This window comes from Oryx dammah, unplaced genomic scaffold (genome assembly GCF_014754425.2).
Source record: "Oryx dammah isolate SB20612 unplaced genomic scaffold, SCBI_Odam_1.1 HiC_scaffold_3, whole genome shotgun sequence".
Classification (NCBI taxonomy): Eukaryota; Metazoa; Chordata; class Mammalia; order Artiodactyla; family Bovidae; genus Oryx; species Oryx dammah.
This window is the reverse complement of record NW_024070187.1, coordinates 35,054,339-35,072,041: the sequence shown is the minus strand read 5'-3', so window position 1 is coordinate 35,072,041 and position 17,703 is coordinate 35,054,339.

Genomic DNA, 17,703 nt, shown 5'->3' with positions numbered 1-17,703 from the left:
ACAAATGTTGTCCATATCATCAAATGAAAAAGCCGCATGAATTTTAGATAGCATATTTAGCAAATAGACCTTCACTTTTGGAAAAAATAAGGTCAATTGTTTGCCTTCCCCTCTGGTGGAGAAGAAATGGAAAAGCTTGCCAAGCAGACACTGTGAACAGTGGTTTAAAGAATTATAAATTTGAGATTCTGAACACCACAGCAAGTTTTGTCATTATTGTCCTTGGACAAGTCATTTAGTTGCTGTTCACCTTGTTTCATCTCCAAGATGATGGAAAATCATGCTTATTGCTCACCTAATCTTCCTCACAAAGACACTGGCGGTCCAGGCCACACAAAGGTATTCAAGAAAGTACCAACTTTGTCATTTAAATGAAAGACACACAGAGAGGCAACACTCTAGTATTATACAGTTTTCATGATTAGCTTAACAGCAGTCCTTGGAAGCTGTAATTTCAATATACTGTATATTTCTTAAGGAGTAAACAACAAATGAGACAGGGACAAGTATATCGGCAGGAGCTGATAGAACACTTAGCTTCAAAATCTCCCCTACACTGAAAAACCTGCCATCTTAAATACAACCTTGTAATTAAGATGAAGTCCCTTTTTATTAAGAAAAATTAATGATGGGTCTTTTGGACAAGAGTGGTTTGGCATGGACAAAAGAAAAAAAAAATGCTGAGAACTTTAAGATGGCAGAAGTAGAACATTTAACCAAGTGTTGAGCCCTTTTCAGTGTGGAGCTCTGTGTGAAAGCATAGGTCACATGTCCACAAGCTGGTTATTCAACAGTCTACATATTCCTTGAAACTTCCAGTGGTATGAGTGCGGGGTAGATGGGTCAGCAAGCACCCAAGACATTGAATAAACAAGGGGAAGAGGTAAGAAGATCAGGTCATTGACAGCAAAGGCATTTTGAAGGCTCTAGCTAGATACCTAAGCTTTACAAAGGTAGGATTCCCAAGGTCTGGAAGCAATGAACTGCCAGAGAATGCCATGACAGCCCTACATGTAACCCTTCAATACATGAGAGCTGGGAGCACAAGTTCCTGCAGAAAGAGCAGCATCCTCTGTGGAGAACCAACCTCTAGTCAAGGCAATGAGAGGACAAGAATGCTATAATAATAACATGTAATTTTAAAACATGTATAGGCCTTATCTCAGAAGATAACTGGCTAAAGCATGGTTAATTTCGTCAGGCTCCATCGTGTCTGTTTTCCAAATGGATACCAGTATTATAATGCCACTCCCCCAAAGCCTTGACCATGAGACTATCTACTCTTATATAACGTTGATATTTCAGTGTCTAAACCTGTGGGCCCAGCCAAAGGCTGGCAGCTCTACTATTTTGTGCTTATTTTCTGCTAGTTCTCTCTGATGTGGGGTGCCACTCTGCCTGGTATCCAGCATTCCTGTATAGCCCATATCTAATTCCTCTTTGAGTTTGGCTATGCCTTAAGATGACTTCAGAGATAGGAGACACCGCTCTCTGTTTCTCCCAGGACATGTGGAAATTTCTGTGGCTTCCTGCACTGTGCTGTGCTTAGTTGCTCAGTCGTGTCCAACTCTTTGCGACCCCATGGACTGTAGCCCACCAGGCCCCTCTGTCCATGGGGATTCACCAGGCAAGAATACTGGAGTGGGTTGCCATGCCCTCCTCCAGGGCTATGCCTTCCTACTTGAAGATTTCCACATCCTTTCTTCTATGACTATTTTGGTTTCTTCTCTTAAAGTTATTCAAGTCTCATCCCACTCTCCAAAAGGATGACCAAGCACAATTCCCTCAGTGACTTTCAGCTTTTAAACATAAAAGCGTGAGGGTTGTCTATCCTCAAAACAATCCATAAGAAGTACAAAAATTCCTAACAATATACCATCAACCAAGATTGAATCATGAGGAAACAGAAAATCTGAATAGATTGATTACTAATAAGGAGCTGAATCAGTAATCAAACAACCTCCCAACGAACTGAAGTCTAGGACCAGATGACTTCACTGGTGAATTTTACTAAACATTTTAAAAAGATTGAATAGCAATCCTTCTCAAACACTTCCAAAGAAAGAAGAGGAAGAAACACCTCCAAACTCATTTATGAGGCCAGTATTACCCTGATACCAAGACCAGACAAGGACACCACCAGAACAGAAAACTACAGGCCAATATTCCTGATGAACATAAATGCAAAAATCCTCAACAAAACATTAGCAAACCAAATTCAACAATACATTAAAATGATTACATACCATGTACAAATGGAATTTATTTCAGGGATGCAAATATGGTTTAGCATATGCAAATCAATAATGATGACACATCACATTAACAAAATGAAGGACAGAAATCATTTAATCATATTAATAGATGCAGAAGAATCATTTTACAAGATTCAGCATTCAATGATGATGAAACTCTCAACAAAGTGGTAAATAGGGAACATATCTTAACATAATAAAGACCGTCCACAGCCAACTTCATACTCAGTGGTGAAAAGCTGAAACCATTCCCTTTAAGACTGCAGTCCACCAGGCTCCTCTGTCCATGAGATTTTCCAGGCAAGGATACTGGAGTGGGTTTCCATTTCCTTCTCCAGGGGATCTTCCCAACCCAGGGATCGAACCCGGGTCTCCTGCACTGCAGGCAGATTCTTTAACAACTGAGCTACAAGGGAAGCCCCCATAGAAGACAAGTTCACAGCTAACTTTGTACTCAATGGTGAAAAGCTGAAACCATTCCCTCTAAGATTAGGGACAAAACAAGGATGCCTACTCTTGCACTTTTATTCAACATAGTATGGAAGTCTCAGTCAGAGCAATTAGGGAAAAAATAAAAATAAAAAAGGCATTCAAATTTGAAAGGAAGAAGTGTTATATTATTTAGAGAGGACATGAAAGTATATAATGAAAATCTAAAAAAGTCCCGCTCAAAATGTTAGAATAAACAAATTCAGTAAAATTTCAGAATCAATACACAAAATATGTTGTGATTTGATACACTAATAACAGAACATCAGGAAGAAAATTAAGGAAACAGTCCCATCTACAACTGCAACAAAAAGAATAAAACTAATAAATTTAACTAGGGAGATGAAAGTCTTCTACACTGAAAACTATAAGACATTGATGAAAGAAATTTAAGAAGACACAGACACTGACCAAGAATCACTGCTTTTCTCACTGTACTCACCCTTCCTGGGGGATTTCATCCAGTTTCATATTTTTTTAATAGTTTAAAAATGGCTTAAAATTTTATATCCGATGCTTTCTAAATTAAAATAGCCAGCCCTGAGGTCTCTGCAAAGGCTCAGAATTTCATATCCAGTGGTCTCTGGGCATCTGTGCTGGGTGAGGAACAAACCTATTCCCAGAAACTCCCGTGTAGACAAATGCAGCAGTTTCCCAGTGCCTGCTGATGATTTTTCACATATTGCCTAAAAATACTCGTTGATCTCACAATATCACTGAGAGTGGGGAAGTATATGTGTGCCATCTCACTCAGCTGAGTTTGACTCTGTGCAACCCCACGGACTGTAGCCTGCCAGGCTCTTCTGTCCATGGAATTTTCCAGGCAAGAACATGGGAATGGGTTGGCAGGTCCTGCTCCAGGGGATCTTCCTGACTCAAGGATCGAACCCATACCTCCTGCCTTTCCTGCACCGGCCGGTCAATTCTTTACCACTGACCCACCTGGGAATACGTGTGCTGAATATTTCAGACATCTACCAACCTTGAATACACAGGGTACCTGAGTTTAATAAGCCCTGTTCACTTTGGGATAGTGTCCTGAGCTTAATCCCTGAGGTGCTCCATGGGCCTCAAGGAGTCCATATTCTTTGATGCCAGGTACATACCACCACCGCCACCAACAAAAAACCCAGTCAGCCAAACCCTATTTCTGGAATGGTATTACACTTGCCTCAGGTGAAGCTTTTTATGAAAAAGATTTTTGGAGCAACAAAAAGGATGAAAAGCTGAGGCTTCATCTTTCTTAAAGAATGGGTTGCATGACTGCATTGTGCCAATTTGCTAACTGTGGCTGATTGTATTTTCACAGACTGATCTTCTACAATGTGACCATATCACTCTCCCATCAAGCTACAGGCACCTGTTTCTTCATTCCATTGAATATGGACTATTCCTGTGGCTGCTGGAATGGTTGGTGATAGAGTACAGCAGAAATGACTTTGCCAGTTCTGGGTACGGCCCTTAACTGCCCTGCTTCCAGATGCTGTGTGGTGGGAAGAAGCCAGGCCACAAAAAAGAGGACACGCACAGGTGTTGTGGCCCCAACTGAGCTCCCAACCAAAGCCAGCTTTCAAACCAGCCATGTGAGTAGCCATCATGGATATTCAATCTGTCTGTGCTCCAGAACCCGAGCAGACACGACAACTGAGAGATCCCAAGGAAGAAAACTCACCCAGCTGAGATCAGTTATACCTCAGAACTGTGAGATATTAATAGTAAGATTGTTATTTCAGCTTTGAAACAACATTTTTATTTTATGGTAAGACAAAAAAAATTAAAACAAAAATTGTCTCTCCCCTTTGGCCTTCCCTCTCCCCACATTCTGCATTGTGTATCCTTTCCCAAGAGCAGAAATATCTGCTCAACCACAAGAAGCAACATTCCCCTAGCATCAACAAGGCAATTCCTTAAAGATGCCATTCCTTCCTCATCTCATGAGGGGTCACATGGTGCCTAGATCTGGATTATGTAAACTGTCAATCATACGTCATCTAATGTACAGCTCTCTGTCTCAAAAAAGTTATATAACTGTGCCTTGACTTCTAAAGGGCAGAAGAGTTCTCAGAGCTTTCTGAGGTGCTCGTCCTGAGTTATAATCCTCAAATTTGGCCTGAAGAAAATTTTCCATTTCTTAGATGGACTGATCAATTTTTTATTAACATAGTCTATTAAGTTTTAGGATGGTTTGTTACGAGAGTAGAGAGCGGAACACTAATAAATATCTGTGTTTATGGCAGACTTTGGTCTGCAACTTGCTTTCTTTATAACTTGGTATTGAAGTCACAGGGAGGCTTAGCCCTTATTCATACTCCTCCAAATATCATTGCCTATTGAGATATAACTAAAAGAACCTACGAGATATATGTGACCAGACTGACTTGGGTAGATAAGGCATCTTCTCTGGTACTAATAAGGCAAGAACTTCAAGCCTCAGAACCCAGATAGTAGGTTGTGTAATATGGTCTATGGAACAGCAGAATTGGAGCTTCAAATGTTACCAAACATTGCTGGGTGCTGACATGGCTGAGGGTATAAAAGTCAGGAAAGCCCATAGAGCTGTAATTCTTTTCTCTCAGTGGAAAAATTGTTCACATACACTGCCAAGACACTGCATTTGCAATGTGTCTCCTTAAGATAAAAGAGAGACAATGAGGAACTATGTCAGCCTGTCACATCCCTATCTTTGCATTGCTTATATGCTGCTTCAGGATCCAGGCAAAGCAAAAGCAACCTTGAATGAGTCCAAAACCATGCTCTCATCCATCCTGAAACCTGGACCAGGTGGCCTAGTACAATATCTCCATCTCAAAGCTCCACAGGTGTCTCAAATGCATTGTGTTCCAAGCTGAGCAGATCACATTTCCTCTTAAACCTACTGCCATCACCAACTTGTCTCAGTAGGAAGTAACCTTTATTCACCCATTCACCAGATTTTTCCTTTCACCTCTTTCACCACACCCCAACAGTATCTAAGCCCAGCTAATATGACTTTCCAAACAGTTTTTAGGAATCTCTTCCTAATGCCATTGCAAGACTCTGGCCTTTGTGTCTCATTTGCACATCCAGATTCATTCTCCCTGCCTCCAGTCGTGGCTATCGCTTGGGCTGGCCAAGAAATTTGTTCCAGTTTTTCCATAACATCATACCAAAAAACCTGAGCGATTATTTTGGCCAACCCAATAAAATCCCGCCCCCCTCTACTCAGCTAGCAGAGGAAGCTATCTACAATATCAATCTGACCATGGCATTTCTTTGCCCCAAATCTGTTATCCTGAAGCAGCACATGGCTTCCTTGCTCACCTCTCATCTCACTTCCTACCTCTGCTCTCAGAAGATCAAAAGCCTACTTACAACACTGCTCTTTCACAAAACTGGAATGCTTGTCAGTTTCCTCTTCCTTGCCTCAATGGCTTTGCTCATGCTGCTGTCTGTTTGACATACCCTTTCTCTATGCCCTTCCTCACTTTCCCAGTCCTCAGCCTGGCTAGTTTCTTCTCATTCTTTAGGATCATAGAGGCCCCATCACCCCAGGCCAATCATAATCGAATGTATGTAAGTGGCTCCAGGAATCAGTATTTTTTAAAGCTGCCCAGATAATTTCCATGGCAGCTCTGGCTGAGAACTATGCTTTGGAGTCATGATGCGCCTCTTCTCCCCAGACTGAAATGTTTCTTTTATGATCCCATAATGTTCCGTAACGTCCTTTTATTGCACAGTCCACATTGCATTTTAATGAGCTGTTTACAAGTTTGTTTGTCTAGAGGACACGAACTTATTTAGGGTAGGAACTTTTTTTTTTTTTTTTTCTTCATATTTTCAGTATTTTGTTTAGTGGCTGGTAGGTACTAAATAATCAATCACCCTTTCTCAAAGAGAATGGATGAATGAATGAGAAAACAATTAGATTTATGCTAATAAATGTTTTCATAATATTCATATAAAAAGTAAGTGAAAATGTCATGTTATTTTACTCCAGCTCTCTTCAGTTTTGCTAAGTCCCCAGACACATAGGTATGAGTAGGGTTAGAATATACAGAGTCTGCTTAGTGACTGGAAATGAAGTTATTAATAAACCAGGGCAAGTACTGCAGATTTTGAGCAGGGTCCCCTGAAACAGGCACTGACAAGCCCAAGAATGTGACGCAGGTTACTGAGTTGTAGTGAGAGGCAAATTCTTGCTCCAGAGAGAGAAATAGAAAAGGGGAACATTTAAGGTTTACTCAATAACTTTATATGGAAAAAAAAAAAACCCTTTTCTCCTATAGTAGTTTCATGAGAAATGTCAATGGTTTGGGCTAGATATAATTGAGTATTCATGCATACTTTTGAGAATTGAGAATGCTGTAAAAAGTGAAATAATAATTTAGAGAAATAAAGTATTGGAATAGAGAGTTAAATGAGAATGTTTGACATACACATCAACCTGAAAAAACATATTCTGGAATCACTTCGATTCACTAACCCATTTCTGAGCATCCATATTTCAAGTCACTGTGAACTACGATGAAAATGTCCCTGATACCAAGAAAAATAGTCTAATAATAAGGATAATGGGATCAATACATAAATATATATTTTGAGCTTCTATGAGGTGCTCTGCTTTTCCCAAAGATCTTTAGGCATATGAGATCATCGAATCTATGAGAGGTTAATCTATAATTAACCTGGTTAATCTCACTTCTTTAGATGAAGAAACTGAGACTTGGGGAGGCTAAGTCATTCACCCAAGGTTGATAAACTAGGATTTAAACTCACCTTTTTTTTTTGGTCCTAACGCTCTCTGCTTTCTTAACAGGGGAGATAAAACATGGACATCAATTATAAATGTTAGAATGTGGTATGTGCTGTAAACAAACAAAAGGCCATCAGAGCATGTAACATAGTCTCACTGGTAGCGGATAAAAACAGACATTATGGGGAAGATATCTGATCCAGTTCTCACAGGAAGAGTAGAATTTTGTTGTTCTACATTTAGGAACTCTCTTTAGGTTGTATGCTCGAGTGGTTTTGTTATGAAATATATTTGGGTTTACAGAACAGTTGCAAAGGAGTATTCCTTTGTACCCTTCACCCAGTTGTTCCTCAGGTGAAACATCTTACATACTTTTGGCACAATAAGCAAAATTAGTAAATTAACACTGATACAATACTATTTACTAAATGACGGGTTTTATTCAGATTTCCCCCATTTTTCCCACTAATGTCCTTTCTCGGTTCCAAACTCAAGCAATGAATTTTATCAGGAGAAGATTCAAGAGGAAGAGATTCCACAAAAAAGGGAAGTCCTTGAACAATGTCTAATTCTAAGTCCAGGATACTTCTTCTAAGTATGATGATGTTTAATGAATCTAAGTTGCTTTGTTGGCAAATGGAGAACTCTCCATTGCTCTTTACCTTTCTGTCTGGTTGAATATAAAGTGATAGATAAAAGGGGGAATAATTCATGTTGTTCTCTTGTTGCTCTGCGGTGTTTTCCTTTTGCATCACTAGTAATAGAAAACTAGGCTGTGTGCATTTCAGTGCTAATGGCACTCTCAATGCTTTGCTGTCTTGGTCTGACAGTTCTAGCCTCATGGTAACATTACCACAGATCTGAGGAAAAATATGCCAGTCTAATGTTGTGTTTCCCCAAATAACTTTTTCATTTTGCAGGGCAGAAAGAACCTGCTCTCCAAAACAGCATAAACAAAGCCATTAAGTTCATCCTAGATGTTCTTCTAAAAGGCTTTCAGCACAGTCATATTAAAAAAACAACCACCATAAACTCCACAGAGCAATAATACACTAGACATAAATTTAGAATATGTCTCCATTCAAAACAACCATCACAGAAACAGTCACCTGAGTCTCCAGGGAAATACGAATGCGAGGACATGTTGAACCTTATCAAGTTCTACGTGAAGAACCAAAGGAATACTTTCTCAGAGGAACAGCAGGTATGTCTTCAGGTGACTCTTCTTTTCTCTTTTTGGATTTCATGCATTTCAGCCATGTTCATGTTTATCTACTTTTCCATTTTGCCCTGTAGATAATCATCTACATACATAATTTTAAAAGTTGATCATTTTCTTTTAAATAAGAGTTACTATCAACTCCTTTTCTTTGACTTTAAGGTAAAACATGTGACACAGTCTAGCTGATCCAAGGCAGAGGCAAAGCTACAAGCTGACTGTGCCCATGTTACCAGGGCCAATGACTCAAAGGTCACCAGTCATCAGTATTTTTCCTGTTGTTTTTAGGACTGCAAACTGGCACATTTTTAGTGACATTACTCACAACCACACTTTGGCTGTTTAAATTGGAAGGAATGATAATGAGAGTAATTTGCGGGTAATTAAGCCTCTCCTTTCCACCTGTCAGTTATGCAAACTAGAAGGAGACGAGCAGCACAGTCATGTGTTGCTTCAATTAAGAACAATTTCACAGGGGCTTTGAATAATGTGGGTAGTCTACTAAAATGTTAGAGGAAAAAGTTGAAATCTGCTATGCTTTTAAAAAAAGTTTTATTGAGATATTTTATGTATCATAGAATTTACCCATTGCTCCTAGGTAGATATGAAAGACTGGAATTGCAAGGTCACATGGTAAATTTGTTTAATGTTTTTTAGGAAACACTAATCTGTTTTCCAATATAATTGTCATTTTACATTCTCACCAGCCATGCATGAGTGTCAGTTTCTGCACATCTTTGGCAACCTTTGCTACTGTTTGTCTTTTTTATATACCCACCTTAGTGGGTGAGAAATGGTGTCTGTGGTTTTCATACACATTTTCCTAATGAGTAAAGAATGACGTTGAGAATCTTTTCATGTCCTTATTGGTTTATTGATAGTTTCTTTGGATAAATGTGTATTCAAATCCTTTGTCCATTTTTGAATTGGGTTACTTGCTTATTTCATCTCCCTGTCTCCTCCTGGAAGAAAGCACTATTTCAAATTTTAGGACCATTATTTCTTTGTGTATAAAAGTTTTGTTTTTATAATGTATGGCTTAAAAAATTATTTTATCACATATTTTTAAACAAAACTGGTGGCTCAGAGGTTAAAAGCGTCTACTTCCAATGCGGGAGACCTGGGTTCGATCCCTGGGTCGGGATGATCCCCTGGAGAAGGAAATGGCAACCCACTCCAGTATTCTTGCCTGGAGAATCCCATGGATGGAGGAGCCTGGTAGGCCCCAGTCCATGGGGTCGCAAAGAGTCAGACATGACTGAGCAACTTCACTTTCACTTTTCACTTTAAACAAAACAGTGTTTTACTTTGCTTCCTCTTGAGCTTTACAAAAACAGATTTACATACTCTTAAAAATTCAACTTTCGTGTTGGATAAAATCAATTGTTTTCCAACAGTGGTGCTAGAATACTCAATGCAGAAAGTTAAGTTTTGAAAAAAGGTGTATAAACGAGAACTTGCAGTTGCTTTTTTTGTGTGTGTGTGTAATAAAGTTTTATTAAAGTATAAAGGAGATAGAGAAAGCTTCTGACATAGGCATCAGAAGGGGGTAGAAAGAGTACCCGCTTGTAAATGTTAGCAATGGAGTTATATACTCTCCAGTGAATCCAAAGAATGTCTGGAGGTTGTAAAGACCTCACCAGACCTACTCCCATAATTTACATTTTAAGATAACAGAATTAGCCAGAAGGTTTAATCCAGAGACTGTCCTCAGGCATAATACATAATACATTGTTGTTATATAATCCTAAGGAATGTAGAGAAGGAAAAAAGTTTGTCCTTTCTTCCTCCTTGAGAATTCCAGACCCCTCTCTCCTTGCTGATTCATGTCTTTTGGAAAATTTAATGGCGTTATTGTAAGTAGGGTATAAGAGTGACAAAATGCCCTCAGAATTTATGAACACCAACGATTGCACTCATCTGATATTAGAATGTACCGCTGTGTGCCTCTAAGCAGTCCTACCCTTCTGGGAATGTTTCAGTTTGTGAGACTAATTTTTATAAGTTTCCTGTCTCTTTCCTCTGAATCTGATAATTACATCATTTATTCCTCTCACAGCTATCAACAGGCTGTTTTCTACCTGACATAGATTTAGAAAACAGATAATTTAGAAATGGGATTGGGATTAGCATGAATATTTTAGGCTCTGATTCAGAGTCTGAGAGATTCCCTTAGAGAAGAGTTAATAAGCTTTAGTGCATGGATTATGTGAAATTTATTTTGATTGCAAAAGCCTTTTTTGCTTCCTTTTTTCTTAGCTTTCCTGAGTAGAGATTTAAGATAATGGATTTGAAGACTGAACTGGTTTTAAATCTTTGTTTTGCCGTTTTATTGGCAACAAATAAAATAGTCCATATTCTTTGTTATCTAAATGGTATTAGAATGATCTATCACATATATTACATGATATCACAAAATAAGGGGATATCTCTAAAGCATCTATCTCTAAGCACTCAAATTTGAGGATATTGTCTTTTTATAATATATAAAGAAGCTCATTAATATCAAATTATTTTCTGGTGACATCTAAGTAGGAAAAATAAAATCACTACAAACAATAGAAATTGTACTGCTTAGACAAGATGCGTAATGCATGTTAGGAAAAAAGAGAATGAAGAACAAGTGTGGAATTGGTGGCAGGTCAGAGCAGTAGAAATGGCATCACTGCCCCAATGGACGTGAGTCTGAGCAAACTCCAAGAGAGAGTGAAGGACAGGGAAGCCCGGCATGCTGCAGTCCACGGGGTCACAAAGAGCTGGACACGGCCTAGTGACTGAAAAACAACAATAACAGGGATGAAGTATTCCAAGAAAGCCAATAAAGAAAACTCCCACATTCCCTGTGAGACAAGGTGATGCCAGGAGGGCTACACCATCAAGAGAGTGCTGAATGGGGGCTTAAGCGTCACCTGTAGCTCAGAGTTCTCAAATTTTATCACCACTAAGATTTTCTTGTATTACTTTTTCCTCCACTGACTCCCTTGAATTAATCTGTTTCACCAAGAGCTCTGATGTCCCAGTGGATTAACTCATGTGTGGGGGAACAGAGTCTGGAGAGGAGAATGCTTTCCCCTCTTTTTCCTGTCCAGGAGAATGAAGAAGGGTTGGGTGGGGCTTCAGAGATTGTAAGACAGTGGTTGACAGCATATGTTCTCTAGCTTTCAACTTAGCTAGGGTCCATGGCTTTATCTGGGCTTTATGGGGAGAAGCCATTCCCCTTCATTCTGTGCTGAATCTGGCTTCACCTCAGTGTAACAAAAACCACAGAGTATACAAGCTTATCAGCAGCTCAAGGGTCCTGTAGCACTGAAAGTCAAGCAGACAACCTCATGGGCCTGGCGGACCTCCCTAGACAGTGTCTGCAACCAAGGTGCTGGTGCTTACGATCTTGGATTTGCAGAGGGGAGTGATCATCGAGTTGATAGGAGGGCAAACAGGAGTTCACTGGTTTGTGGGTATTTGTATAACTCTCCAGGTATTCTCAGAAGTAACTATGGGAGAAATGATTAAGGAGGTACCTGACAGTTATACAGATGAGGGTGATATATCAGATAAATTTTGGATTAAATGATAAAGTCATTTAAATCCACAGAAGGATGTGGTCCCAAGATTTTTGTATTATGTAGATAATTTACAAATTAAAGCAAAAATAACCAAATGCATTAGTGTAGTACCAAAGTAATAATAACAACAACAACAAAAAAAAACCAGACCACCTTACCTGCCTCCTGAGAAATCTGCAATTTCTCAGGTCAATAAGCAACAGTTAGAACTGGACATGGAAAAACAGACTGGTTCCAAACTGGGAAAGGAGTATGTTAAGGCTGTATATTGTCACCCTGCTTATTTACTTATATGCAGAGTACATTATGTGAAATGCCAGGCTGGATGAAGCACAGCTGGAATCAAGATTGCTGGGAGAAATATCAATAACCTCAGATAGACAAATGACACCACTCTTATGGCAGAAAGCGAAGAAGAACTAAAGAGACTCTTGATGAAAGGGAAACAGGAGACTGAAAAATTTGGCTTAAAATTCAACATTCAGAAAACTAAGATCATGGCATCTGGTCCCATCACTTCATGGCAAATAGATGGGGAAACAATGGAAACAGTGACAGACACAGTGACAGACTTCATTTTGGGGGCCTCCACGATCACTGCAGATGGTGACTGCAGCCATGAAATTAAAAGACGCTTACTCCTTGGAAGAAAAGCTATGACAAACATAGACAGCATATTAAAAAGCAGAGACATTACTTTGCCGACTAAGGTCCATGAAGTCAAAGCTATGGTTTTTCCAGTGGTCATGTATGGATGTGAGAGTTGGACCATAAAGAAAGCTGAGCACCAAAGAATTGATGCTTGTGAACTGTGGTGCTGGAGAAGACTCTTGAGGGTCCCTTGGACTGCAAGGAGATCCAACCAGTCAATCCTAAGGAAATCAGTCCTGAATATTCATTGTAAGCACTGATGGTGAAACTGAAACCAATACTTTGGCCACCCGATGCAAAGAATTGATTCATTTGAAAAGACCCCGATGCTGAGAAAGATTGAAGGCAGGAGGAGAAGGGGACCACAGAGGATGAGATGGTTGAATGACATCACCGACTTGATGGACATGAATTTGAGCAAACTCCGGGAGTTGGTGATGGACATGGAAGCCTGGAGTGCTGTAGTCCACGGGGTCGCAGAGTCAGACATGACTGAGTGACTGAACTGAAAGTAATAATTATTAAATTATATATTTTTACTAATAATTATATAATTATGTCTTTAGAAATGTGATGTTTTGTCTAACATATGCATAGGCTGTTTATATTTCCCAGATATTTGTGATTACATTTTAAACTCTTAAGGACCTTAAATTGGAAATAGTGATATAGTTCATCTCTTTCCATACAGACAGAGATAAATGAGGCCTGGAGTGATAAAGTTAGTATTGGAACTCAGCTCTCTTTTTCTAACTCAATGGTTTTCTATTCTGATTCTCTGTTTCTCTCAGTCAATTTAAAGATCACTATCCCATAGCCATCTGTTACATAGAAGGGAACTCAGCAAATGTAAAGAGCAATTAGTGAATTGCAAAGTAGTCAAATTTGCTGGTAGTCCATTACATCCTAGAGATAAAGTACATTGGAGTTTTGGGTGGAACTGAGGAGAGAATGGTATCTCAGACTTGGGGCAGAATGTCACCTTGCTTAAAAATTGGGGAAAGTGAAAATACAGTGCCTACTTAGCACTACCTAAGAAGCCACAGTACACATCTCAGGAGAAGAAAGAGCCAGAATGGTGGCATAGAGGCTGTAGCAAGTAGCCTAGTGAGAGTATTGATGAGCTTAGTAGGCACGAGGGAGAGTGAAGGGGAACTGGCATCTTGTCCTATGGGGTCTCAGAGACGTTGGTCATCTAGGCCTGTCCAGCAGAGGGCAGTCACAGCTTGGTTTTTCTCAGGCACTCCAAGCTTTTACACCTTGGTCTGAGCTGACTCTGGGGTCTCAAGCATGGGGTAGGGCGGCTCTCTCTTTTCTGCAGGAGTTGTCTCCCCCAGTCCATAGAGAGGGAAAAGGCTTTTTATCAAGGTCTCAAATTCCAGAGAGGACCTTGGAAACTTAGCTACATTTTCTCTTTCAGGGCACAGAACTGAGGAACCATCTACAAAGGTTTTCTTTTTGCTTCCCTGCTCTCAAATTTGACCAGTTCTCTCTTTAGACCATGTCTGTTCAAAATGCAGTATGTTAGACAAAGGTTGGACTGAAATTATCATTGCTTAACTGAAAATTTCTTGCAAGAGAGGAAATATAGATGATTAAATGTAGAAAACCTAAAGTATTTAACAGATTTCAGAAACGTATAAGAAAAAAAAAAAAAAAACAAAACACCTACTTAAGGAACTTCAAACTCCTAGAAGGCAGGTACTTGTATCAATCATTTTACTAGAAATTCTTGATAATAAAGAGTAACGCACCACCTCAGAATGTGCCCTTTAGTATACTGATCATTTTGAACTGTGGATACTTGAGAAATGGCAACTGTTCAGACACGCTGTCTCTGAACTACCCTTATAAGCCTAAAGACAGATCCTCCAAAAGAAACTAAATTATCATGAATCCTCTCCTGAGGAATTCATCACAGGAGACACCCAGACAAACTTTGTCACTAACTATCGTAACTTCAAACGATTCTTCTAAGGGACCACTCACTTTTCCTAAAAATCATTTACCCTGCCCAGAAAGGTCAATCTTCCCTTTTTCCTATGATGATATGTAAGCATGAGTTCTAACCTACCTCAGAGAGATGCACTTTTTTTCCCTGGGTTTCTCCCATGTATTCATGAAGTATACATGCTAATAACCTGCTTGCTTTTTTCTTATTAATGTATGTTTTACTAAGGAGGTCTCAGGTAAAAACTCAGACAGATAGTGGAAAAATTCTTTTTCCTCCCTTAGAATAATTTACTCAAGTCCACAGTGTTCTTGCCTGGAGAATCCCAGGGACGGGGAGCTTTGTGGGCTGCCGTCTATGGGGTTGCACAGAGTTGGACACGACTGAAGCGACTTAAGCAGCAGCAGCAGCTTAGTCTACAACTCTTTTGTTAATTTACTCTGTACTCTATATTTATTAATAGGAAAATGAAATGCTATTCCATTCTTACTAATAACCAAGTCTTAGATCATTCTGTGGTATAAATGTTTTAAATTAATTGTTGTTTCTTTCTCTTTTTTTGAGTTTGGGATTCAAAGGGTGTTTTAGCCAAATTATCCACACTGTTTTTCTGTCTCTACAGGGAAGTTGTTTCAAGAGACTTAACCTCCCAATAAACTGCTGAGTATTTTTTCTAATAAACTTTTACCTACTGTATTCTTTTTGTAAATTGAAGTATAGCTGATTTACAATATTGTGTTACCTTTATTATTAAAAATAATATAAAAATTATTTTAAAAATGCTTTATAAAGCATTATTTATTATGTACTTTTTGGACGTATTTTCATGATGGATATAAAGTTACTAGTTCCTGATATTATAACAATTAAAGTACTCTTTGGTTCTAAATTGTTCTCAAAGATTCATCATCCAATTTTAGTGTGTATGTGTATCGGGGGTGGGGGATGTTTCCTCAAATTATCAAACAATTCTGGTGACCTACACTTCAACTCAATTCTGACACTCTCTACCTGGAGACAGTCAGGCTGCCACCTGCCACCTGTCTTTCTGACCAACAAGCTATAGGTCAGAGGTTCCAATGACCCCCTCCTTGAGTTTGATTAATTTGCTAGAGCAGCTCACAGAACTCAGAGAAACATTTTATTTACTAGATTACTGGTTTATCATAAAAAGATACAACTCAGGAATAGCCAAATGGAAGAGATACATAAGGCAAGGCAATGGGGAAGGGCACAAAGCTTCCATGTGCATTCCATTTCAGCAGTCTCCTTGAAACTTCTTATGTTACCAACCTGGAAGCTCTCTGATTCCCATCCTTTCTGGGTTTTCTGGAGGGTTCATTACATAGACATGATTATTCACTGGCCGTTGGTGATTGAACCAGCTTCCAGCCCCTCTTCCTGCTCTGTTGTTCATTTGCTAAGTCATGTCTGACTCTTTGCAACCCCATGGACTGCAGCATGCTAGGCTTCCCTGTCCTTCACTATCTCTTTGCTCAAACTCATATCCATTGAGTTGGTTTTGCTATCCAACCATCTTTATCTTCTGTCACCCCCTTCTTCTCCTGCCCTCAATCTTTCCCAGCATCAGGGTCTTTTCCAACGAGTTGGCTCTTTGCATCAGGTGGCCAAAGTATTGGAGCTTCAGCTTCTGCACAAGTCCTTCCAGTGAATATTCAGAGTTGATTTCCTTTAGGATTGACTGGTTTGAATTCCTCGCTGTCCAAGGGACTCTCATGGGAAGCCTTTCCTTCTGTGTGTGTGCGTGCTAAGTCGTCACTTCAGTTGTGTCTGACTCTTGGCTACCCCATGGACTGTAGCCTGGCAGTCTTCTCTGTCCATGGGATTCTCCAGGCAAGAATCCTTCTCTGAGTGAACCTCTAATCACATGATTAGTTCCCCTGGCAACTAGCCCCCATCCTTAGGTTTTGGTCCAAAGCCCACCTTAAGTTACAGAACAAAAGACACCTTTAAAGCTCTCACCACTTAGGAGATTCCAACAGGGTTAGCTCTGTGCCAGAAACAGGATGAAGATAAAATATTTACTTCTTATAGACTACAGCAACCTAATCAGAAATTTGAGTCCACAATCTCCCTCCTAATTCTGCCAATTCCTACACAAACCTTGGTTTAATTATTCCCACTGATGGATTCATTTGGCAGAAGCAAGTTTATATACTTCCATTTGGATATGAATATATTCAATGCAATTTTCATTTCTTTTAAGAGGAAACATTTTATTCATCCTTGTAAGAGAATAAATAAAATTATTTTCCCTGCCCTGAGAAGAAGAGAACAGCCATTATATCTCTAAGGACTGGGCCCTTCTTACTTGGAGAGAGGGTGTGACAGATTGAAGATTATATGCTCTAAAGATGGTTACATCAGTATGTTTATTCAGTCTCACACGCTTTCCTTACAAGGTGACTGACACTCCTCTCAGTGGGATTTATGTTCTTTTGCTCCCTCTCTCCCTAGAATCTGGCCCTTGACTAATGGATATCTCAGGAGCAATGGTATGAGATATCCAATGCTAAATCTTAAAAAGGACGGAGTTTCTGCCTCTCCCTCTCATCGTAAAGAAATACAGGATTGTGTGCCCAGATGGAGGGGCATTGAAGGAGGAGTGGGGCTGATAGCTACAAACTCTTAACATTTTTGAGATACCATCTTCTACTATAGGCAATGATGTGCACTCAGAGGACTCAGATTTGAATCCTATTCATACTATGGAAGGAGAAACTGAAATCTGCAGACTGAATAGTCAGTAGTGAAAAGAGGAGGTTTGCTTCTCTCTGACCCTTTTACATTAAACTGAGAGAATTTTCATTTTGAAGACTCTC